Source organism: Suricata suricatta, chromosome 15 (assembly GCF_006229205.1).
Source record: "Suricata suricatta isolate VVHF042 chromosome 15, meerkat_22Aug2017_6uvM2_HiC, whole genome shotgun sequence".
Lineage (NCBI taxonomy): Eukaryota > Metazoa > Chordata > Mammalia > Carnivora > Herpestidae > Suricata > Suricata suricatta.
The window spans coordinates 64,474,641-64,496,527 of NC_043714.1; the positions used below are offsets into that span (position 1 = coordinate 64,474,641).

Sequence of the window (21,887 nt, forward strand, 5' to 3'; positions counted from 1 at the left end):
TGATAATGCAGTGAAGAAAAGTAAAGCAAGGTAAAGAGATAAAGATAACCAGGAGAGGAATTTCAAGGATAAGGGTTAGAAAATGATTTTGCAGGGGGGCCTGGGTAGCTCAGTCAGTTAAGCATCTGACTCTGAGTTTTGGCTCAGGTCATGATTTCATGGTTCATAGGCTCTGTGCTGACAACATGGAGCCTACTTGGGATCCTCTCTCTCTTTCTCTCTCTCTCTCTCTCTCTCTCTCTCTCTGCCCCTCCTTCATTTGCTCACTCCTTCTCTTTCTCAAAATAAATAAACATTTTAAAAATTTTTTAAAAGAAAGAAAAGGATTCTCCAAAGTGGTGACTTTTGAGAAACTGCTAAAAGGAGTAAGAGAATGAACTACTCAGCTGGAGAAATAACAATCATAGAGCAATAATGTGTGCAAAATCCCCAAATGAGAGGAGACTTGGCATGTTATGATACTGACCAGGAGACCATTTGACTGGAGGGCAGTGGCCAGGTGACCATAGTGAACGATCTTTAGCTTACCTTCAGGATTTTAAATTTTAGTCCTAAATCTGATGGGAAGTTATTTGGAAGATGCTGAGCTGTCCATTGTGTAAAAACTCTTCTGGCAGTGAAGTGAGAGTGTAAGTAGGGAGGCCAGTTAGGTTAAGGAGAGATGACAGAGGGGGTAAGCAAGTAGACAACATTTTGTGGCTGGATTGGGTGTGGAATGGGAGAGAAAAATAAATGCCAAAAATGGTTTCAAAGTTTTGGACCTTAGATATTGGGAGCCTGGCCCCTTTGCAGAGATGAAAAAATATATAGGGTCTGCAGATGGTGTTTTAGATGTCTAGTAGAGATACACCTGGAAATGTTGAGTGAGCAGGTGGAAACAAGAGTGTAGATTTCAAGACAAGGTAAAGGGGGGCTTCAATTTGGGAATGCCTGAAGTCACAGGTCTGGATGACATCACATAGCAAATGAGTATACTAGAGAAAGAGCTCATGGAGTGGACCTGGGGACACACTGACATCTAGAGTTTGGGAAGGGAAGGCAATCTGACCAAAGAATTTCAAGATAGAAAAACAAATGTTATTAGTAGAAAAAACTAACACCAATGTCTATTTTAAGGACAGGGATATTCCAAAAGGCAGTTTGTTAAAGGAAGAACAGAAAGCCTAAGAGTCTTAATAAAAAGCAAGTTTCAACGAACTAAACGAACCAAATGAAAATTCCCATCCCTCAAGCTCTCACTAAAGGTACTGGGGGTCATTGCCTCTGAGGGTGGCTTCCTGTCCCCACAAACATGAGCTCTATTCATCGGCTGGTGACCGATGATAATGACACATTTTTTTTTCATTTGTCAAGGCCCCTTCATATCTCATCTCACTGCATTTTCACGGCAACTTTTACTGAGGAGACATGATAAATTTTTACTCGTCATTTTATAGATGAAAACGTTGAGACTCAGCAGCAAAATGGTTTCTCCAAAGTTACATCACTAATCAGCGGTGATCTCAGCTCTGCAAGTAAGGTCTCTTGATTTTGCATCCCGCTTACTTGAGCATTTTATTTATTTACTTTAAAGAGAGCGAGAGAGAGCACGTGAGTGGGGGAGAGGGGCACAGGGAGAGAGAGAGAATCCTAAGCAGACTCCATGCTCAGTGCAGAGCCCTATGTGGGGCTCGATCCCACAAGCTAAGGTCATGGGATAATGACCTGAGCCTAAATCAAGAGTCAGATGCTCAACCGACTGAGCCACCCAGTTTAAAGTTTATACTCACAATGTGTTTCCTCACAAACAGCATTATAGACAGTAAATAAAACATAAAAAAGACCAAAAGTGCTGAGGAATTTCTTCATTATTTATCCATCCCATTTAGCATACACAGATTTATCAACCCATCTATCCATTCAGTAAATAATTTTTATTTTTGTGAGACAAAAAGAGACAGCGCAAGCAGAGGAGGGTCAGAGAGACAGGGAGACACAGAATCTGAAGACAGGCTCCAGGCTCTGAGCTGTCAGCACAGAGCCACAAACCGTGAGATCATGACCTGAGCTGAAGTCGGATGCTTAACTGACTGAGCCACTGAGGTGTCTCAATTCAGTAAATAATTTTTGAACACCTACTGTGCATGCCAGACACCATTTTCCGTGGATATACAAAGAGGAAGATGGTCTTAACTAAAAGCTATTTTCATAGTTTTATTTGATATGCATTAACGGTATTTCATACTACTTCTTTGTGATTTGCTAGTGTCTATATTGAGGAATGATTTCAGATTTCATTATGTGATTTAACTTCTCCAGAGTAACAAATTTTAACTTATGGGGATAGAGGTTTATATTTTATTTCCTCATTTGAAACTACAGGTTATAGATTGATAAGATGTCGGAAAAGAACTTGGATATAATGAATCCAACACTTTTCATCTTGTGGCCAGGAAACTAAAGCCTGGAGAAGTGAAGAGTGATTTGAGCAAGCCACAAAGCTAACCTGATGGCATTGACATTGAAAGTTACACTGTTTGGGAGAGCAGTTTCTCAGATCTTTGAGTTCTGGCCAAGGACACTTCCTGATCGCCAAAAGTTTCCAAGAAGTTTATCTTGGAAATTCCATGAGCTTCTCACCCAAGAATCAATTTTGCCAATCCAGATGGCATTGTTGGCAAGAAAGGGGTGTCCCAATCACAATCCAATTTGTTTTTTCTTTAGGCTTCATATCTACACAAAGAGCATAATCCAAAATTTGAAATCATAAAAGGGACTTACATTTCATTGTAGACTTCAGATGATTTATGGTCACTATTTGAGATTTTAGTCAGATATTTTCATGCCTGGGAGTAATGTATTTCTCCAAAAGCATGCAGATATTTCCCCTTTATTTAATTTGAACATGAGGTCTCTTATTAACAACATTATATTAATCTTATTAATCTTGTCTGAAGACTGATTACAAGTGTGAGGCTACCAGCAATATTATTTTTGAGGTTTCTTATGATAGTTTCAGTGTCTCAATTAAAACAACAAAGGTTTATTTCTTACTTGTACACAGTCTGTTATATAGGTTTGGGCCTCTCTCTAGGGTAGCTGCTTTTCATGTTAGGGCTTAGCCTGGAATCTCCACATGAAGCCACAATCACTTCAGCTGAGAGGCATAGACGGAAGGTTCAAGTATCAGCAACTGAATGTTTCCACATGGAAATGTCACATATCCCTTCTGCTGATACAGCCATATACAAAAGTTGAGGGCAATGCTAGTGACATCCACCACAGATACCTTTGTTTAGCTGAATGGAGAAATTTTTTAAAGGAATAATTAATTAAAATTGTTCACATTTCACGTTTTGGCTCTCTTAACAAAAACTTGGTGATTAGGACCATAAATGCAAAATCAAGGTCCCATAGCCAACCCAGATGCAGCTGAGTACCTGCTCTGTGCTTATCACTGTGCAAAGAGCTTTTCAGATATTACATTATTTAAAATAGTCTCTCAAGAATCCTAAGGAGGTGATAATATTGTTGCCACTTTATAAATCAACAAACTGAGGTTCAATGATTTGTCTACGGTTGTACAACTATCTTAACAATGGGGCAATATTTTTAAAAGCAAAAAAACCTCTCCAAAACCCAAAAAGTAATGGCAATATGTGTAATACCACTCTTATAAATCTAAACCTTGTAAATAAAAGGCACAACAGTCAAGCAGAAGAAAAGGAGAGTCTTGCCTTTTGCTTTCTAAGCAAAGTCTATCTTCTTTTCAAATAACCCTTCTGAACAACCAGGAATGTTGGTGCCACCCAATTTTTAGACTTGTTTCTTTAACTCCTGTATTGCCCTGACAAATGTCTTCCATTGTCATCTTAAACTGTTTTTTACACCATTTTGAAGGTAAGAATCATATCTGCTTTTATCCTGTGTTTCCATCAACACCGAACAAAGTAACTGGCACACAGGAGGGGCTTTATGACTTTATTTTTTAAGGGTTGCCATTGCAGCTTCGAAGGGAACAACAGTATAAAAAGAGCATCGCAGGAAAGTTAAAATGACTGATAGGACACATTTGATGATTCTCCCTTTGTTTTTACATTATGCACACCATTACCTAGAATTTTCAATGTTTCCTCTCAGCAGAATGCTTATTACTTAATCATGAAAAACATAGGAAGGGAGAATAAGAGTTGGGGAAGCCTTTGCCTTGGAAATACTCATCATGTGCACATGTAGTACTTAATTTTCATCTTGGTGGATGTGAGAGTATCCAGGTTGGAATAATATTTGAATTACTTGTCAGGCCTGTTAGACAAACTGGCATAAATCTCATTTCACACTGACGTTCTTCAAGTAAGATTTAACAGTCTAAATATTCAGGTAGATGCTGCCAAAAACACCACAAAACCTGAAGGCTTGGAATGTCTTCAAGGAAGGACAAACAGGAGTGACAATTAATTTCCTTGAAGGTCACAGTCTAAGAATGATGCAGTGTCTTTAGAATTTTGACAAGTTGGAGGCCCTATAGAGGCCTCCAAAATATTCCTAGCAAATACTTAATCATGCTTCTCAAAATAGGCCTTCTTCTAGAAAATTTAATAGAATAGAGTTTTGGCTTAAAATAGTTTGCTTTCCACCCCCCATGTGCCTCCCTTTCTGGCTGATCTAGGTAATGGAAAGTCAGTTAGGGAATGCAGGCTAGGGAAAGCAAATCCTAGAGTAAGAGGTCATGAATAGAAGTCATTATGTATGACAGGAATTTATTCTAATTTTCCTCATCTCTATTTTCTATTCTTCTACTTGGTTGCTAGGCATGCTTCATTGTCTTTTACATTTTCTCCTCTCCAGCCCCCAGTATCCACCTCTTCCTCTACAGAAAGTAAGTTGCCCTTCCCTTCTTTGCCAAACTAACTCCCATTCATCAGTGAGATTTCAACCAGTGCCAAGTGAGTGATTTCTCCTCATCTTTGATCCCAATGGTACCTTTGACAATGAAGGAAGCACTCATTAACATGAGTGTTGTGTTTACTTATTCTGAGGCATAAACGATTGACAAACGTCATACAGAGTCCACAAGATGGGTTTTCTTGTAAGAAAGGATGAGAAGGTAGGAAAGATAATCCACACCGGGTACCAAATATGTGTAAGTGATTTTCTATATGGTCACCTAAAATCGATTTCAAAAATGACACTGCGAAGTAAACTCTTTCACAACTTACCGTGGATAAAATTGAACCTCATGTAAGTGGCCTATGTCAAAAGAAATCTAAAGCCCAGGCATGAGAAGATTTTATTTATTTATTTATTTATTTATTTTGGTCAAAAGAAGGTAAATTGCTTCTAGTGTCAGGGAAAGGGTATTAAACCTAGTTCCAATTGTAGGAGAGAGCTTTTGAACAAAAAACTCATTCAAGCAATGAGTCCAAATGTGTTTTTTCTCCTTTGTCACTGCTCACCTTTGTTCATGCTGCTGAAGCCCAGGGTTTCAAATAAAGCAACAATCTTGTAAGAGAGGAGGTAGAACAATATAGTCCAGATGGAGACAATTATGATATGTTTGCTCAACGCTCAAGTCTGTTGGGGCACTTCAGACTCAAATTCATGCAAATGCGGAAACCTCTGATCTGTGGTTATGAGCCCTGCTGAGGCAGAGGGGCGGTGGGCACACAGAGTGTCAGAATCAGAGTGAAGTTATAGTGATGGTGTCACCTCCTAACTTTTCCATAATCCCTGGGCTTCCTGGTTACAGCCACCTTTCACACAGAAATCCTTTAAGGTATATGTTCAAATTTCACCTCCAACGAAAAGTGCCATGGCTTGAGCAAAGCAGGAATGGCAGTCCCCATTTGACTGATGAGAAAAGTGGCATCTAGGAATTTTAAATGCTTCATGAATGCAACAAAATGTGAAGCTGTGATCCAAATCTGGAAGTCTTGGCCAAAAACATATTATGCTTTTCACATTATCTAAAAGGGGATCATAATTAAAAGGTGAAAGATGTATTCAATCTGAAGAGAAACCAGAGTATAAAGGGGAATGTAAATCAAATTAACGTTAAAATCATATCCTCAGGGTGCCTGAGTGGCTCAGTTGGTTAAGCGTCTGACTTCGGCTCAAGTCATGATCTCCAGGTTAGAGAATTCGAACCCCATGTCAGGATCTGTGCTGACAGCTCAGAGCCTGGAGCCTGTTTCTTATTCTGTGTCTCCCTTTCTCTCTCTGCCTCTCCCTAGCTCACACACTCTCTCTCATAAAACATTAAAAAATAATAATAAAATCATACCCTCGATACACACAAAAAAGCAAAACATCAGAAGTGAATCCAGCTGTAAGAATAATAGCATTAATATGAATGGATTAAATACTTTAATCAAAAGGGAAATATGTAAGACTGAAATATGATTCAACTATATGCTGCCTATAGGTTATATGTTTTAGATTCAAATACGCAATAGGTTGAAAGTAGAAGAATGAAAAATGCAATGGAAATCATAGCATGCAAATAGAAACTCTAAAAAAGCCGGGATGGCTACCTTTAGTCAGACAAAATAGATTGAAGTGGAAAAAAATGTGACAGGAGACAAGACAAACGTTTCAAATGATAGAAGAGTGTGCCCACTAGGGAGATACAACAATTATAAAGATACCACAACTAAAAATAGGGCTTTTAAAACATAAAGTGAAAACTAACAGAATTGACAGGAGAAATAAATAGTTTAACAGTCATAGTTAGAAATTTCACTACTCAACTTCAGTAATGAATAGAACTAGAAGTACCATGGATATAGAATATTTAAATGACACTATAAATGAACTAGACCTATAGACATTTCTAGACCACTCTAGTTAAGAACAGTGGAATATCCATTCTCCCCAAGCACACACAGAACATTCTCCAAGATATTCTACCTGGTAGACTATAAACTAGGTTTTGAGAAATGTAAAAGGATTGAAATAAAATGAAGTATGCTCTCTGGCTATAATAGAATAAAATTAGAAATTAATGGCAGAATTATACTACTAAATTACAAATTTGTCAAGGAGGAATTCAAAAAAGAAACTAGAAAATGTTTTTAGATGGATGAGAATACAAATATGTCAAAACTTAGAAAATGTGGCAAAAAGCAGTGTTTAGGGGAAACTTTGTATCTAAAACATTTTATTAGAAAAAAGCAGCAACATCTCAAATCACTTAACTAAACTTGTACCTTAAATAAATCTGTAGCCAGAAAATGGAAGGAAAACTAAGGAGTAGATGAGAATTAATGGAACAAATAATACAAAAACAAAGGGGAAAACATTGAAACCAGAAGTTGGTTAGTTGCAAAGATCAACAGATTTGAAAACTTTTATCTAGCTTGACCAAGAAAAACAGAGAAAAAAGTCAAACTATTAAAAAAAGGAATGAAATAGAGAGTATTACTACTGATCTTGCACATATATATTTTAAAAAGAGTATAAGGGGATATTATAAACATGTAAGCCAACAGATTAGATAAGTCAAATGAAATGGAGACATTCCTAGAAAAACACAAATTACACAAAACTGACTCATAAAAATAAGACAATCTGAATACAATTCTCCCAACTAGAAATACTGAATTAGTAACTTAAAAACTTACAAAGAAAAGCCCTGGGTCAAAAGTCTTCACTGGTGAATTCCACTAAGCACTGAAAGTAGAATTAACATCAATCTTCACAAATTCTTGCCAATGAATAGAAAAGGGAATACTTCCTAGTAGATTTTGTGATACCAGTATTACCTAGGTATCAAAACTAGACATTATGAGAAAAGAAAACTATACGCCCAAATTCATTATTAACATAGATGTAAAAATTGTCAATAAAACTAGCAAATTAAATCCAGGAACACATAAAAATTATTATACACATGACCAAGTAGAACTTATAGCAGAATGCCATATTAGTTTAACATATGAAAATCAGTGTAGTACACTGCATCAGTGGAATTAAGGAGAAAAACCATATGATCATCTCAGCTGATGAAAAAATCTTCACAAAATTCAACACCTTTTCATGATAAATACAATTAACAAAAATAGAAACAGAAGGAATTCTTCATGCTAATAAAGAGTAATTATGAAAAACTTGCAACTAAAATCATACTAAATAATGAAGGACTGGGTGCTTTGTCCCTAAGGTTCATAATAGAATAAGTGTATCTACTTTGTACTAGCAATTCCAGCTAGAGTAATTAAGCATGAAAAAAAAAAACCACTCAATACCCCCAAAACAAATAATCCAGTGAAGAAATGGGCAGAAGACATGACTAGACACTTTTCCAAAGAAGGCATCCAGATGGCTAACAGACATATGAAAAGATGCTCAACTCACTCATCATCAGGGAAGTACAAATCAAAACCACAGTGAGATACCACCTCACACCTGTTAGAATAGCTAAAATTAAGAACTAAGTCATCAACAGATGTTGGCAAGGATGTGGAGAAAGGAGAACACTTCTACACTGTTGGAGGGAATGCAAACTGGTGCAATCACTCTAGAAAACAATATGGAGGTTCCTTAAAAAATTAAAAATAGAGCTACCCTAAGACCCAGTAATTGTGCTACTAGGTATTTATTCAAAGGACCAAAAAATGCAGATTCAAAGAGGCATATGCACCCTAATGTTTATAAAAGCACTATCAACAATAACCAAATTATGGAAAGAGCCCCAATTTCTATCAACTGATGAATGGATAAAGAAGATGTGGTACACATAGATACAATGGAATACTACTTGGCGGCGAAAAAGAGTGAAATCTTGCTATTTGCAGCAACATGGATGGAACTAGAGTGTATTATGCTAAGCAAAATAAGTCAATCAGAGCAAAAAATATCATATGATTTCACTCATCTGTTCTCAAATTCCACAGATGAACATAGGGGAAGGGAAGGAAAAATAAGATAAAAATAGAGAGGGTGGCAAACCATAAGAAACTCTTAAATACAGAGAACGAACTGAGGGTTGCTATAGTGGAGGTGGGTGGGGGGATGGGTTAAATGGGAGACAGGCACTTTTTGGAATGAGCACTGGATGTCATATATAAGAGATGAATCAGTGGGTTCTATTCCTGAAGCCAAGACTACACTGTATGGTAATTAATTGAATTTAAATTCAAAAAAGTAAAAAAAAAGCATCCATACCAGAAACTAATAAGTAAAACATCTCTAAAGATGACATGATCTTATCTAAAGAAAATTCTTTAAAAATCCACTAAAAACCTAATTTATTAGGGCACCTGGGTGACTCAGTTGATTGTGTCTGACTCTTGATTTTGGCTTAGGTCATGATCTCACAGTTTGTGGAATCAAGCCCTGCATTGGGCTCTGTGCTGGAGGTGTGGAGCTATAAGACCCTCCTCAGGTCAAGCTAACCCTAATGAAAAACTACCAACCATTGTTTCACTCTCCAGCCCTTCTGCTTGAACAATCAAGGGTTGGGAAATTGAGCTCTGGGAGTCCTAAGATGTAGCCCATAAATTATAACTTAAAAGTTAACTTGTTTTCTAAGATACTCTTGCTAGATCCCACCCTTTAATTGCAAAGTTCTCGCTTCTGTGCACCTACTTCGCCTCCCCTTTGGACCTGTGATCGATCACTTCAAATTTCTCCTAAGACAAAGAACTCTAAAATTGATAGGTCTCTACCAAATCTTACGTTTATGTGTTGAACTTTGATTGACCACTATAGAATGCTATAAGCTATGATTGGTTAACTAAATAATGACTTATTTTGTCTTGCCAAAGCCCTTAAAAACCCTGAACTCCTGCTTGGTGGGGCTCTCTCCTGAGGACTTGCCACCACCTAGGAGGGGCTGTTTGGCTGAACTAAAATAAACTCATACACCATCTCCATTTGTGTCCGTGGGTTTCACTCTCAGTGACTCGCTTCAGGAGGGGAAGGTCTAACAGAGCCTGCTTGGGATTCTCTCTCTGCCCTCCCCTGTTTGTGCCCAGGCACATGAGTTTGCTCTTGCTCTTTCAAAATAAATGAACTTAAAAAAAATAACCTAATTTATTAGCTCCAATAAATAAATTCATCAAGATTGCAGATATAAGATCAATATTTGAAAATCAAATGTATTTCTAAACACTAGCAAAGTACACCAAAAAGTTAAAATTGAAAATAATCCATTGCATTAAAATAATAAAATACTTACAATTAAAATTAACAAGAATTATTTAGGTTTAAAATCAACAAAAGTGGCACAAGACATGAAAGTACAAGAAAACGCCAAAACATCACTGAGAAAAGGATGAAAGGAAATTCAGATAAATGGAGACACATATAGCCATGGGCCTGAACTACTTAATACTGTGAATACAACACTCTTCAAATTGATCTACAGAGTCATGCCTTCTGCCCTCCAAAAATTGATAGTAGCCCAAAAAGCTGGAATAGTCAAAACATTCTTGAAAAAGAACACAGTGGGTGGGGTCACACTACCCATTTCAAAACTCACTGCAAAGATACAGTGATCAAGACAATGTGCAACTGGCATTTGGGGCCACATAATTCTTTGTAGTGGGGGTTGTCCTGTGCAGTGTAGGATATTTAGCAACATCAGTGGCCTCTACTCACTAGGTATTAGCAGCAACATTCCAGTTGTGACAATCAAAAATGTCTCCCAACATTATTAAATGTCCCAGGGGAGGGGGAGGGGAGGACAAAATCACCCTAGTTGATAAAGCACTGCTCCCGATACTGTCCTTTTCCCAAAGAGAGCTGAAGCCAAATAACCATAGCCTTCAGGAGGTTCCCAGGCCAGGCCAGTGGGAGACAATGGCCATTTTGACTGTTGGGGGGGGGGGGGGGGGGAAAGAAATATTTCGAACATTAAAGAAACAGAAAGGTAAGTAAGAAATTAGAAAACAATATGAAAGTTGTTAAAACAGCCCACAATAGAATCACAGCACCAGGAATGATTGTGCCCTGGGGGGTGGGAGCGAGCAGGTTGGCATAGGAATAGCTTAGCAGGGGATGAGAAATTTGATTTGGACCAAGAAAGCTGAGTGAGTAAAGAAGGGGAAGACATGGTAGGCTGGAGGGGAAAAGATGAGCAAAGTTGGGGAGCGATCAGGTCCCAGGCAGAAGGGTGTCCAGAGACTGGATAAGACGAAGGATGGTAAGTAATGAAGCTGAGAAGGCCTATTATTTGCAGGCTTTGTTTTAATTCTTCCTTATACATAACTTGAAATTTGTATCAGGTCTTGCTTATGCAATTTTCCCTGGCTTCCCGGTGGTAGAATAAAAGTAAAATCAAAACTAGAGGGGAATTTTAAGTCCATTTTATAAAACCAAGAAAAATCCAGAGAAGGAGATCAACATAAGAAGCGGTTTTCCCTCTTTGAATTTCTGCCTGAGAGCAGAAATAATTTTTTTCTTCTACTTTCTTTTGCTCTTCCTGATCCCTGGAGAAATTTAAAATCCTCTTGAGCAGAATGCTTGCTAGGGCATAGTAGAAAGTAATCTTAATTGGCTCTTTCCAATCTGTATTTATGGGAATGGGTATGAGTGTTGCTCACCCATTTACATCTGATGGTATTTTTAATTTGGGTAATTCTTTAAGTGAATGACAATAGATGCATGTAAATTTCTGTGCCTCTTGGAAATAGTTATACCTGGAATTACTTCAACATAGAAAATTAATGATGGTCTAAGAAAATAGTCATTCTGTATGTAGGCAAAGCCTCGTTTCAACTGGCAATATAGATTTTGATCCTTTAAGTGAGAACAATGGTAGTTACCAGGTATTCAAGGTCTATGAGACAGTAATCATTTAAGTACTTCACATGTGTCATATCAATTGATTCTGACAATAGTCCCATGAGATAGATAGTCTCAAAATCCCCACATTGTAAATGTGGGCACTGAGGCTGGGCAAGGCTGAGAACCAAGTCCAGGTCACATACTAATAAGCAGGAAATCTATGATTGAATATGGGGACTGTCTATTTCAAGGTCTCTTGTTTTAACTGTGACTCAACACTGCTTCTTTCTTGGTCCCTACATAGCTGAATATACTGTTTTTTAATATACTAGCATTTGGGGGCCATGGAAAATTGGTACTATTACATAATGTACAGCATTATTATCCAAAGATCAAATGTCAGTTTTCTAAAGGAGGGGGTCATGTCTTGTTAGAGAAAATTGGCAGTGTAGGAAGTATGTGGCTTGGAACAGGCCACATTTAGATTATAAGAACATTTAGTAAGGACTCTGAAACTTTAGGATGTAGCTTTTTAGTTGAGAGAAGAGTCACCGAAGATACGTATTTTTCTTTAATGTAAAATGGAGTTAGCTAGCTAGCATAGTGTTTTGAAGATAGATGTTAGAACTATATGCCAAAACAAAGATTTCTAGTCACTGGAAGAATGAAAAGAATACAGTGGACAATGTAATAGGTTAAGGAATGACTTGGAATGATTAAGAATATGGTGCTTGGCTGACAGCAAGCAGGAAGAAGCAGCCCAGCAAACCAGCAAGTTATAAGAGGTGATGTTCTAGAGCAGGAAGAACTCAGCATAAAAATTTAGCCATAGTCTAGGATGGAGAGAGTCTATATGCTATTGCCAAAAATAAAACAATGGCATTGGGCATGCATATCAATATGGGAGGAGAGAGAAAAGTGGCATATATAATTATCAAAGGATGTGAAGCAAATGTACAATTTGCTCAACTAGAAAGTTCTAGGATAAAGACAGGAAGTACTCGATCATTCACATTCACTCCAAAGTGGTGGCAGTGTAGCCTATCAGAAATGTCCTTGAGTCAGGGGAAATCTAGAGCCAAATGGCATGACAATAGCAAGAGTTATTCAATATCAAGTGATAATTATGGGTCAGTCCTTGTGCTAAGTGCTTTACATATATTTTTTCCTTTAATTTCCATAACCACATGAGGTAGATTGCATTGTTGCTTATATCCTATGGGCTCAGACTGGTTAATTGCCTAAGGTCATGCTGTTGGTACATGCTGGGTCACCATTCAGTCAAGTCCTTCTGATCCCAGAGCTCTGCTTTTTACATCTGTGCAATTCTTCCACAAAGGGAAGGAGGGAAGGAAAGAAGGAAGGAAGGAAGGAGGGAAAGAAAGAAGGAAGGAAGGAAGGGAGGAAGGAAGGAGGAAGGAAGGAAGAAGGAAGGAAGGAAGGAAGGAAGGAAGGAAGGAAGGAAGGAAGGAAGGAAGGAAGGAAGAAGGAAGGAAGGAAGGAGGAAGGAAGGAAGGAGGAAGGAAGGAAGGAAGGAAGAAGGCCAACAATGGAAATTCTATTCACATACTATCTGTTGGCATAGAAAGGGGCTCTGTGACCTCTTTCACTGTGAGCAATGAAATATAGGAGTATGTTGGCTGTGGGGAGATTCTGGGAATCATTTTCTTAAAAAGACATATCAAATATATAATCTCTGCTCATTGTTTGAGAGTAAAGTTGTGGTACCTGGAATTTCTAAAGTAATTTTAGGACCACAAGAAGAGCTAGCCCTCAAGCTATAGAATCTGGTCCATTGACTTGCTTAATTAACTAATCTGGGGTTTCTTTACCTGAGATTTCTCTGAATCCTTTCATTGTTTAAGCAGTTTTGAATTGCTTAGCAGATATTTATCTCCATTTTGCCAGGGTGGGAAATGAAGATTAGACACTGAGTGACCTATTCTAAGTAGAACCTGAGATGGCCTCTTCTCATTCCTTCCTTGAGCCCATTGGTCTCACTTTTATGCAGAATATACCAATTCTCTCCCTCTCTGCTTCCCTCTTCCCTTAAAAATCCACCCTAAACCATGGAACCTTTGCCTCTGTGACTCCATTGTTTTCTAGTCTTCTATGAAGGTTTCACTCATTTGAATCCCATCTTAAAATGCAAAAATCTAAGGATGTACTAAATATTCTACACTGATGAATAGAATAGGTTCACTTTCACTAACTATATCACTCTCCAGTTTAACTTGACTCAGTTCAATTCTACTTATTTATTAATACATTTACATGATAAATTCATACCTAAGATTATTCACTGATTTGTATAACATATGCTCAGTGAGCACCTAAAGTACTATGTGCCTGGTGGGTTATGGATCTACACAAATGAATGAATTTAAGAAGCATCCATGACTTGAACATATAGCAGATTAATTAAAGTTCTGAAATAAGAGTTTTAAGGGAGTACAATGGGAGAAGAAGTCTGATATATTAAGGGGGGGGGAATATGAAATTGAACATGACATGGTTTTTGCTTTAGGAAGGAAATAAACAACCTTAATACGTAAACAATCATAACATATCCCTTCCCAAAATTATATTCCATGATTACCTAAAATAACTTTGCATTAACTATAGGATCCCTACTATGCATAAATATTTAGTATTCCCAGATACTTCATATCCAGATCTTATCCTCTGGGAACTCATTATCTAGCTTCTAATAGGGCTTTCAGTGCTGACATCCAAGGCTCTTTTTGCATTTTTCTTAAACTGCTTTTATTAGCCTCACTCAGAGCCTATTTAAGACCTGGAAAGTTAGCATGAGAATTAGAAATGGTAACACTTACCTTGGCCATTTGTTAGAATTAAGTTACCTAAATGTAAGAGGAATAGTACAGTACCTTGTACATAGTAAGCACTCAACATATAACGGCTCTATTGCTAATCTGCTTGATCCTCAGATTATTACATGTTAGCTGTTTCCTTCATATTCCCAGAACTTTTGAATTTTCTAAGTATATTTTGCTCTCTTTATCCTTTCTTCATAGGGAACTCCATTTCTTATGTTTTCCTAACTCCTATCTCTTCTTCAGAGCCCACAGTGGACTCTTGGATGCAGTAAATTAAATTTAATGCATATCTGCCTGTCAAAAAAATCCTCACAACAATATTTATTATTCAAGCAGTTCTATGAGAATGAGAATTATGGGGACGTTGTCTTGCATATTTGTTCTTAAGACATGACATCATCCATGTGTACTCAGGAGGAAAGGGGTAGTTTTACCAAATGCCTGAGGAGTCTCAGTAATGGAAGAAATTACAGGCAGATGAAATGGACCACTTTGGTGTTCTAAGAGTTCTATACCTATATACTACCCCTGCCCCCTCTCTCCCAGCTAGTTATGCACAGACTGTTACAAAATAGAAATTAAGACTTAGGTGAAACAATCCTTCTAGAATTCTCCTTCAAAGACAAAAGTTCTCATTTGTAAAAGGAGAGCCTTCTATAGAAGTAAGATAATCCTAAGAACAGGGGCTTTTGTTGAGTAATAAGATTATAGTAAACTGGAGAAATGGAAAGCTAAAGGAGGAAGAAATCTCGATTTTACAGATTAAGAAACTGAAGCTTACAGAATTTTAGCTTCCAAAAGTTTGCTGCCAAAGCTAATGAATTTGAACCTAGGCAGGATTTGAACCCAGGTCTACAAGACTCTAACACTCATACTTTTTATGCTGTTCTATGTTTCTTTCTCTTTTTTTCAACAACTCAGAAATGGAAAACCAAGTTGCTATCTTCTATCTTCATAGTATATTGTTTTTGTACCTTCATAGTAAGCTGGGGTGGTCACAGGAATGTAACTAAAAGAGAAAGGCACTTTCCATGCAGGAGGCACTGCATGGGTCCAAAGCACTCTTAGATGTCTTTATCCTTGTTCATGTCCCCATTCTTTTCACTGGAATGTGATTTGGAGAGAATTGGAGATTGATGCTTCATACTAATTTTCATTGCTGTTGGTAGAGATAGAGGGATGTTTCCTCTGCATTGCATTCTTCTCTGCCCACTCTCTTCACCTCCTTCCTCCAAGAGAAGTCACTAATCCCATAGATCAGCTTGCCAGACACTGATTAGGTCATGTTTGTTAGAGAGGAAGATCTTTGTGGAAGAATGTCCATACCTGGCCTTCTAGCTATTTCGTTTCATCTTAATGTGTTGAGTAGGCCCTGCTATAGGTGTCCAGACCAAGTATGATAGGGCCATAGCATTTGGATTTGACTTGAAGGGTGGGGTAGGCAGAAGGCTTATTTATTGTTTGAGCTTATACTATAAGAATAACTGCGTTCTGATTTTGGACCACTTGTCTAGGGTCCAGCTGTTACCAAAGGGCAGTGTAGATTCTCATTTGTTAAAATTCCCTATATGTACCCCTTAAGTAACCTTGGGAGCTGGAGCTGGAAATGGTTGGTCAACACCCCAGTATTTCTCGGTACTTGGCCATAATGTCATTTTAATACCACTAAAAAGTCAGCAAAACTCTGAACTTTTTCCAATATTTTATACACTAAATTTTATTTGAAGAAATAGATGTCTTTAAGGTCAGAGATTGACATTTACATTTTCAAATCACCTGTAAATGCACACCAATTGATCTCAGCAGAGAAAGATTTAAGGCAGCAGGTAAAGCATTAACTCTGTCTCTGAACCAGATCCCTATGCTAGTCCCTAGAGATATTTGAAGTAACTTACTATCAACAGTATCCCCATCTTATGGATTAGACTAATTTTTGACCATATTGGCATTAATAATAATAATGATGAAAATAATAAATAGTTTCTACTTATAACTGAAAAAATTCAGAACTAGAGAAAGCATGGTTAAGTCAGGGTATTGTCCTCTTCTGTGTTGGTTTTGACTTCAGTTTTATTTTATTTATGACATCAAAATGACCCCAATAATTAGCTTATTCAAATATAATGCACAACAGAATTGCTACTAGAATGAGGAAGATGGAAACTTAGTAGGATTCAAGGAGCCTGGTTGGCTCAGTCTATAGAACACGCAACTCTTGATCTTGGGTTCATGAATTTAAGTCCCATGATGGGTGTATAGCTTACTTTTAAAGAAATTTTTTAAATTGGAGCACCTGGTTGGCTCAGTTGGAAGAGTGTATGTTTCTTTATCTTGGGATCATGAGCTCAAATCCCACATTGGGTGCAGAGATTACCTAAAAGTAAATGAACTTAAAAAAATAAGGTTCAACAAAAACTTGGGTTGATTTATCATGATGGAGGGGGCCAAGCTGTCTTGCTTTCCAAATTCTCAGTTCTGTTTCTTGAATGAATAGTTTCTTAAACTGTGTTAGATCTTGCTTCTAATAGCAGCTATACAAGGTTGAAGTAATGTCTATAGGAAATCTAAGCACCATCTTTGATATTTGTATTCTTTGTCATAGTGACAAGTTACTGACAGAAGCTATACCTGGACAGTGTAAAGGAAGTGAATATTTAGCAAACATCTGGCAAATGTTGATAGAGAGTAGAACTAGGCAATTCAGATGAGAAAATCTCAGTAACTACAAAATCTCAAATTTTCTTTTCTTTGGGTAAATGGTTCCTGCACTGTAAATGAAAATTAATTATACAGCTTAGTAAAGCAATAGGTGTTAGGAACAAAGGAGGGATGTGAAATAAAACTAACATTTGTTGAGCACTGATAATGTACTGGACAGTGTACTAGACACTTAGCACATGTTATACATTCTTTTGAGTAGACATGAAAAACCTGTTAGGAGACAGGTGGTTCACTCTCTGATGTGACTGCCACTAGAAATAAGACATGGTGCTTTCCTTAAAGAAGTTACAGCCTAGAAGCAGAGACGAACAGCTAGGTCAGCATTCATGTTGTAATGGGATAAACAGTTCTTTTGTTCAGAGAAGAACATCAAAATCTGACAGAAAGTCCATGAATTGTTCCCAAATTAAGGAGTACTTGAACTAAGTTCTGGAAGAGGACAAAAAGGTCAAGTAGTTGAAAAAGAAAGCTGGATATTGCTGATATCAAGTATAGCATGTGTGAAGATGTAGGAATATGAGAAAGTATGATATATCTGGAGTTTGGAAAACTTATATAAATTATATGGATTAATAGCTGGAGATGAGGCCAAACAGGTGCATATGGTCCAAGTCATGGAACATGAAAGCCTTAGAAGTCATGAGTGCATTCTTCATTTTGAGAGCTGTGGGAAACTACTGATGAAAATTAATCCAAAAATATCATGACCATTTTTTGTATTGAAAATAATCACTTCAGGAGCAGTATGGATGATGAAGGAGGAAGTTGAAAGGACCCGTTATTTTATAATCCCTTCAAGCATTAATGACAAAGGCATTGGCAAGAGAAGGGAAGGATGTGGATGGTGAATAAGTAAGACAAGTCTATAAAGTTCCCTACATTTGTGACTGAGGATGCAGATACAGACATTTTCTAAGATGAGGAGTATCATAAAGGAGCAGGTTTTGGGGAAAAGACTATGAGTTCAATTGGGCATAGTTGATGTAATGGGCACCTACTGAAGTAGAGCATGGATTTGGTTTACTTATTTGGGGAGACACTCTGTCCACATGCTCATATGGGTAGAGAGAAAAAAGTAATCTTTCTTCTTTCTATTTCTCCTAATGGTCATCGGAGTATACCTAGTCACCCATTATAATTGCAGTTGGGTGTATCTGTGCCCTTTGAGACTCCAAGCAGGGCACCAACAAACCAAGGGTCAGACATACTCAACCTCTCCTCTCTGAGGTTGCAATTTTGAGAAAACCATTGTCTGGACTGATATGACACTGACCAAAAACCACGGGGAGGAAAATACCTGGACTCCAAAGGGAAGGAAGATTGGTCCACTGACTGACTCTTTTTCCAGGGTTAACAAAATGGCCTGAGTGCATAGAAAAGGTCTGGTTCTGGCTTAACTTGCCTACCTGAGAAATAATTTTTAAGTGTTCCACTGGATCAAACAGTGCAAACTTTTGGGTATTGGCAAGTATTTAAACTAGTAAAGGCATAATAGTCAGAGTGAACAAACATCCAGAAGAATAGGCAAGACCAGCTTCTAAAGTGATCCATGTGGCCTCAATAAAACAATGGTGCTATTAGTGGGGTAGGAAGGCTTTGTAATTTTTCTTTTTTATCTGGAGTTTGGAAAAGAGGACTAGTATTTGGGCTGAGTAAACTTTTGAGGGTTTTTTTGCAATTATGTGTATCTATTAATGCATACATGTGAGATTTTGAACAATTAGTTGAAAGCATAAAAGAAACATGGTTGATCTGTATCTTAAGCTATAGAATGGGTCAGATAGATTACATTGAATTTGTAGTACATGAAAATAAATCAGGTAAAGACACTGAGGAGAAAGATGGAGACATGAATCTAGAGAGAGGTTAGAGTTGAAAATACAGATTTAAGAGTCATTAGTATATAGATGGTAATTGGGTATACATTTTCAGATGATATCATTAAGGGAAAACATGGTCCCAAGGTCTGGAGACCACTAACATTTGGATGGTTAGTGGAAAAGGAGGGTCCATGAAGGAAAAGCCAATGAGGTATTAGAAAGAACAAGGACAATGAAGTCAAGGAAAGAGAGATCTCTCAAGAGAAGTAATAGTCACAATTCAAATGCTGTAGAAAATCTAAATGTGCCTAACAAAAATGGATACTGGCTTCTTTTTTTTCAAGTTTATTTTATTTACTGAAAGAGAGAGAGAGAGAGAAAGAGAACAAATACCATGAACCATGAGATCATGACCTGAGCCACAATTAAAAGTCAGATGATTAACCAACTTAGCCACCGAGGAGCCCCTGATGCTGACTTTTCTAACATATAGTTTATCCCTGCACCTTTCAGTTATATAGGCCAATCAATGCTTTTTGTTGTTTATATCAGTTTGGGTTGGGGTTTTAGTGCACTTGAATCCAAAAGAGCTCTCATTGGTCTTCAGATTTTCACATAGATTTTGGTGTTTCCCAAAGGTGATCACATACTTAGGTATCCTGAAACTAAGAATCTGGATGCCTGTTGCAAGATTGAAGAGATAAGCTGCTTATGCAGGTGTCATATATACCATTTACTAATATGCACCACTGGCTTTGGCACAGAACAAAGAGCTCCCAAAAGTCAAGATTCTTTAACTACAACAGAGTTTTAGATAGAACCCTTGTTAATGGATGTCCTAGATGGTCTTTCTCCATGTGTAGATTGGTTCGCATAGATTATAAAACTCATACCAAGGTAGATGAAACTAAAACTGTTTTCCCTTCCAAGTCCCTGTGGCTCCTCTACAGAGCAACATTTTGCAGTGGTACACTGGATTAAATAGTTGGGCAGAATCTTATTCACGTTTCAAATGGTTCTCACTCAGTGTTCTCTACCTTCTTAACAAAACTTTAAAATAATCGCAATCTTCAAAATGCTAATATAAACCTTTAGACTCCTTCTGATCCCTTGGGAGCTATGTGCAAATGTTATGCTAATATGCTCTGTTACAGCTGAGAAAACACATCAAATTTGCCAGTGAGCCACATTATTGACAGAGCTCTGGGAATTCAACCCCATGAGCCTCAGAAGTTAGAAAGCAGAGCAAAGCTTATGCTGGAAAAATAAAGTTCTTTGACTATGGCCTTCACTTTTAATTATAATACCCTAAAAGTTACAATTCTATTCTTTCTCACCAGGCATTTAGAAAATGGGATTGCTGCATCTTGCTTTTAAAGTGCATGCCTGCATCAAAACATAATATGTCTTTACCTCCTGTGGAACTTCCTAGTAATTCAAAGGCGTATTTCATCTGAGTTGTCTGGACTGTCAGTGTCACTGGAAAATTAAAAATAAAAATGTTCAGTTCTCACTGTGCTGTGTAACAAAGGAATGGGGATCCTTTGAGAGATCATAATTTCAAAAGTGCTGACCACCATTCCACTCTGAAAACAAAACAAAACCAAGAGTGCTTGCCATGATGTTACCAAAGAGCTTTTAAAGATTTAGAGTTAAAATAAACCCCTTTTTCCAGAAATGGAGGTAAGCAATCTAAACTAGAATGTGTACCATTTGTCTTGTCTTCTTGGGAGAATTGTTGGGGTTTCCTGGGCTACATAAAATCCCATTGGAATAAACATCTTGGTTTTTTCAGTTTGGTTGTAGTGGAATTGGGGAACAATTATTGCACCACTAGAAGTCACATTTAAAAACTCTTAGGGCCAGAGAAGAAATAGAACTTACACTAGCTTTTCTGTAGTGAAATCAATGGGAGAAGAATCTTGAGCCTAATTCATTATAAGAAATGATATGCCCAGCCAACTTGGGACTGACTCTAACTTTGGAATTAAAAGGACTTGGGTTCATATCTTAGCTCTGTCAATTCATAACAGGCTATTCAAACTTTCTAGGCCTTAGTTTTTTCATCTGCAAAATGGAGGTGCCTATCTTAGAAGATAGTCTTAGAATGTAGTGATAAAGGATAATTTAAGTATATATATTTAAAGATAATGTCTGGGTATCAGATACATTGTGAAATCACATAAATGGTTGTTAGAGAATATGTATGTGATAGTAAGTTTAGTGATTTACAAATATTTATATTTAATCCTTTAATTATTTAGGGGGAAAGATGTGATTTTGCTTAATCTTGAGTTTGGTATTTGGAAAAGATTTTGCTTAGAAGGTAAAGAGAGGGAAGGAAGTTTGGAAGGTAATTGCTTCCAACTATTGGCCGTATTTTAAAACTAGGACACTAGTTTATCTCAACTGTATTCAAGAAATTATTTATTATCTGATTTTCTATTTTCCAGGCTGTGTGCTAGTTCTGGGGATATAGAACTACTATCTTTGGCCCTTTAGAACTTGATGTTTATCACACAACATGGACATTAACCAGGTAATTATAGAAATAATTATGCACAACTGTAATAAAATGTCATCAAAAGAAAATGCAACATGCTTGGCACAATATTTAACTGAATATTACACACAAAATTTAACTGAAATCATGGATTTCTATTTCCTGAAGGAAAATTCATTCCCAGTGGAAATGTGAAGTTTGAAGAGTTGGTCTTCAATGTACTCTCCAAAATCTTGCTATTCTCTCCTTATTTGGAGAAACTAGTTCCTGTTAGTCTTTTTGTTAAGTCTAAAT

At 37.3% G+C, this 21,887-nt stretch overlaps 1 long non-coding RNA gene across 1 annotated transcript; it reads left to right on the forward strand.

The window, feature by feature from the left end:
- Window positions 1-1,182: 1,182 nt before the first annotated feature.
- On the forward strand, window positions 1,183-20,766 carry LOC115278744. The gene is made up of 3 exons (XR_003903075.1): window positions 1,183-1,244; window positions 1,354-1,514; window positions 20,431-20,766. It is a non-coding gene; the product is annotated as an uncharacterized LOC115278744 (long non-coding RNA).
- The last annotated feature ends 1,121 nt before the right edge of the window (window positions 20,767-21,887 follow it).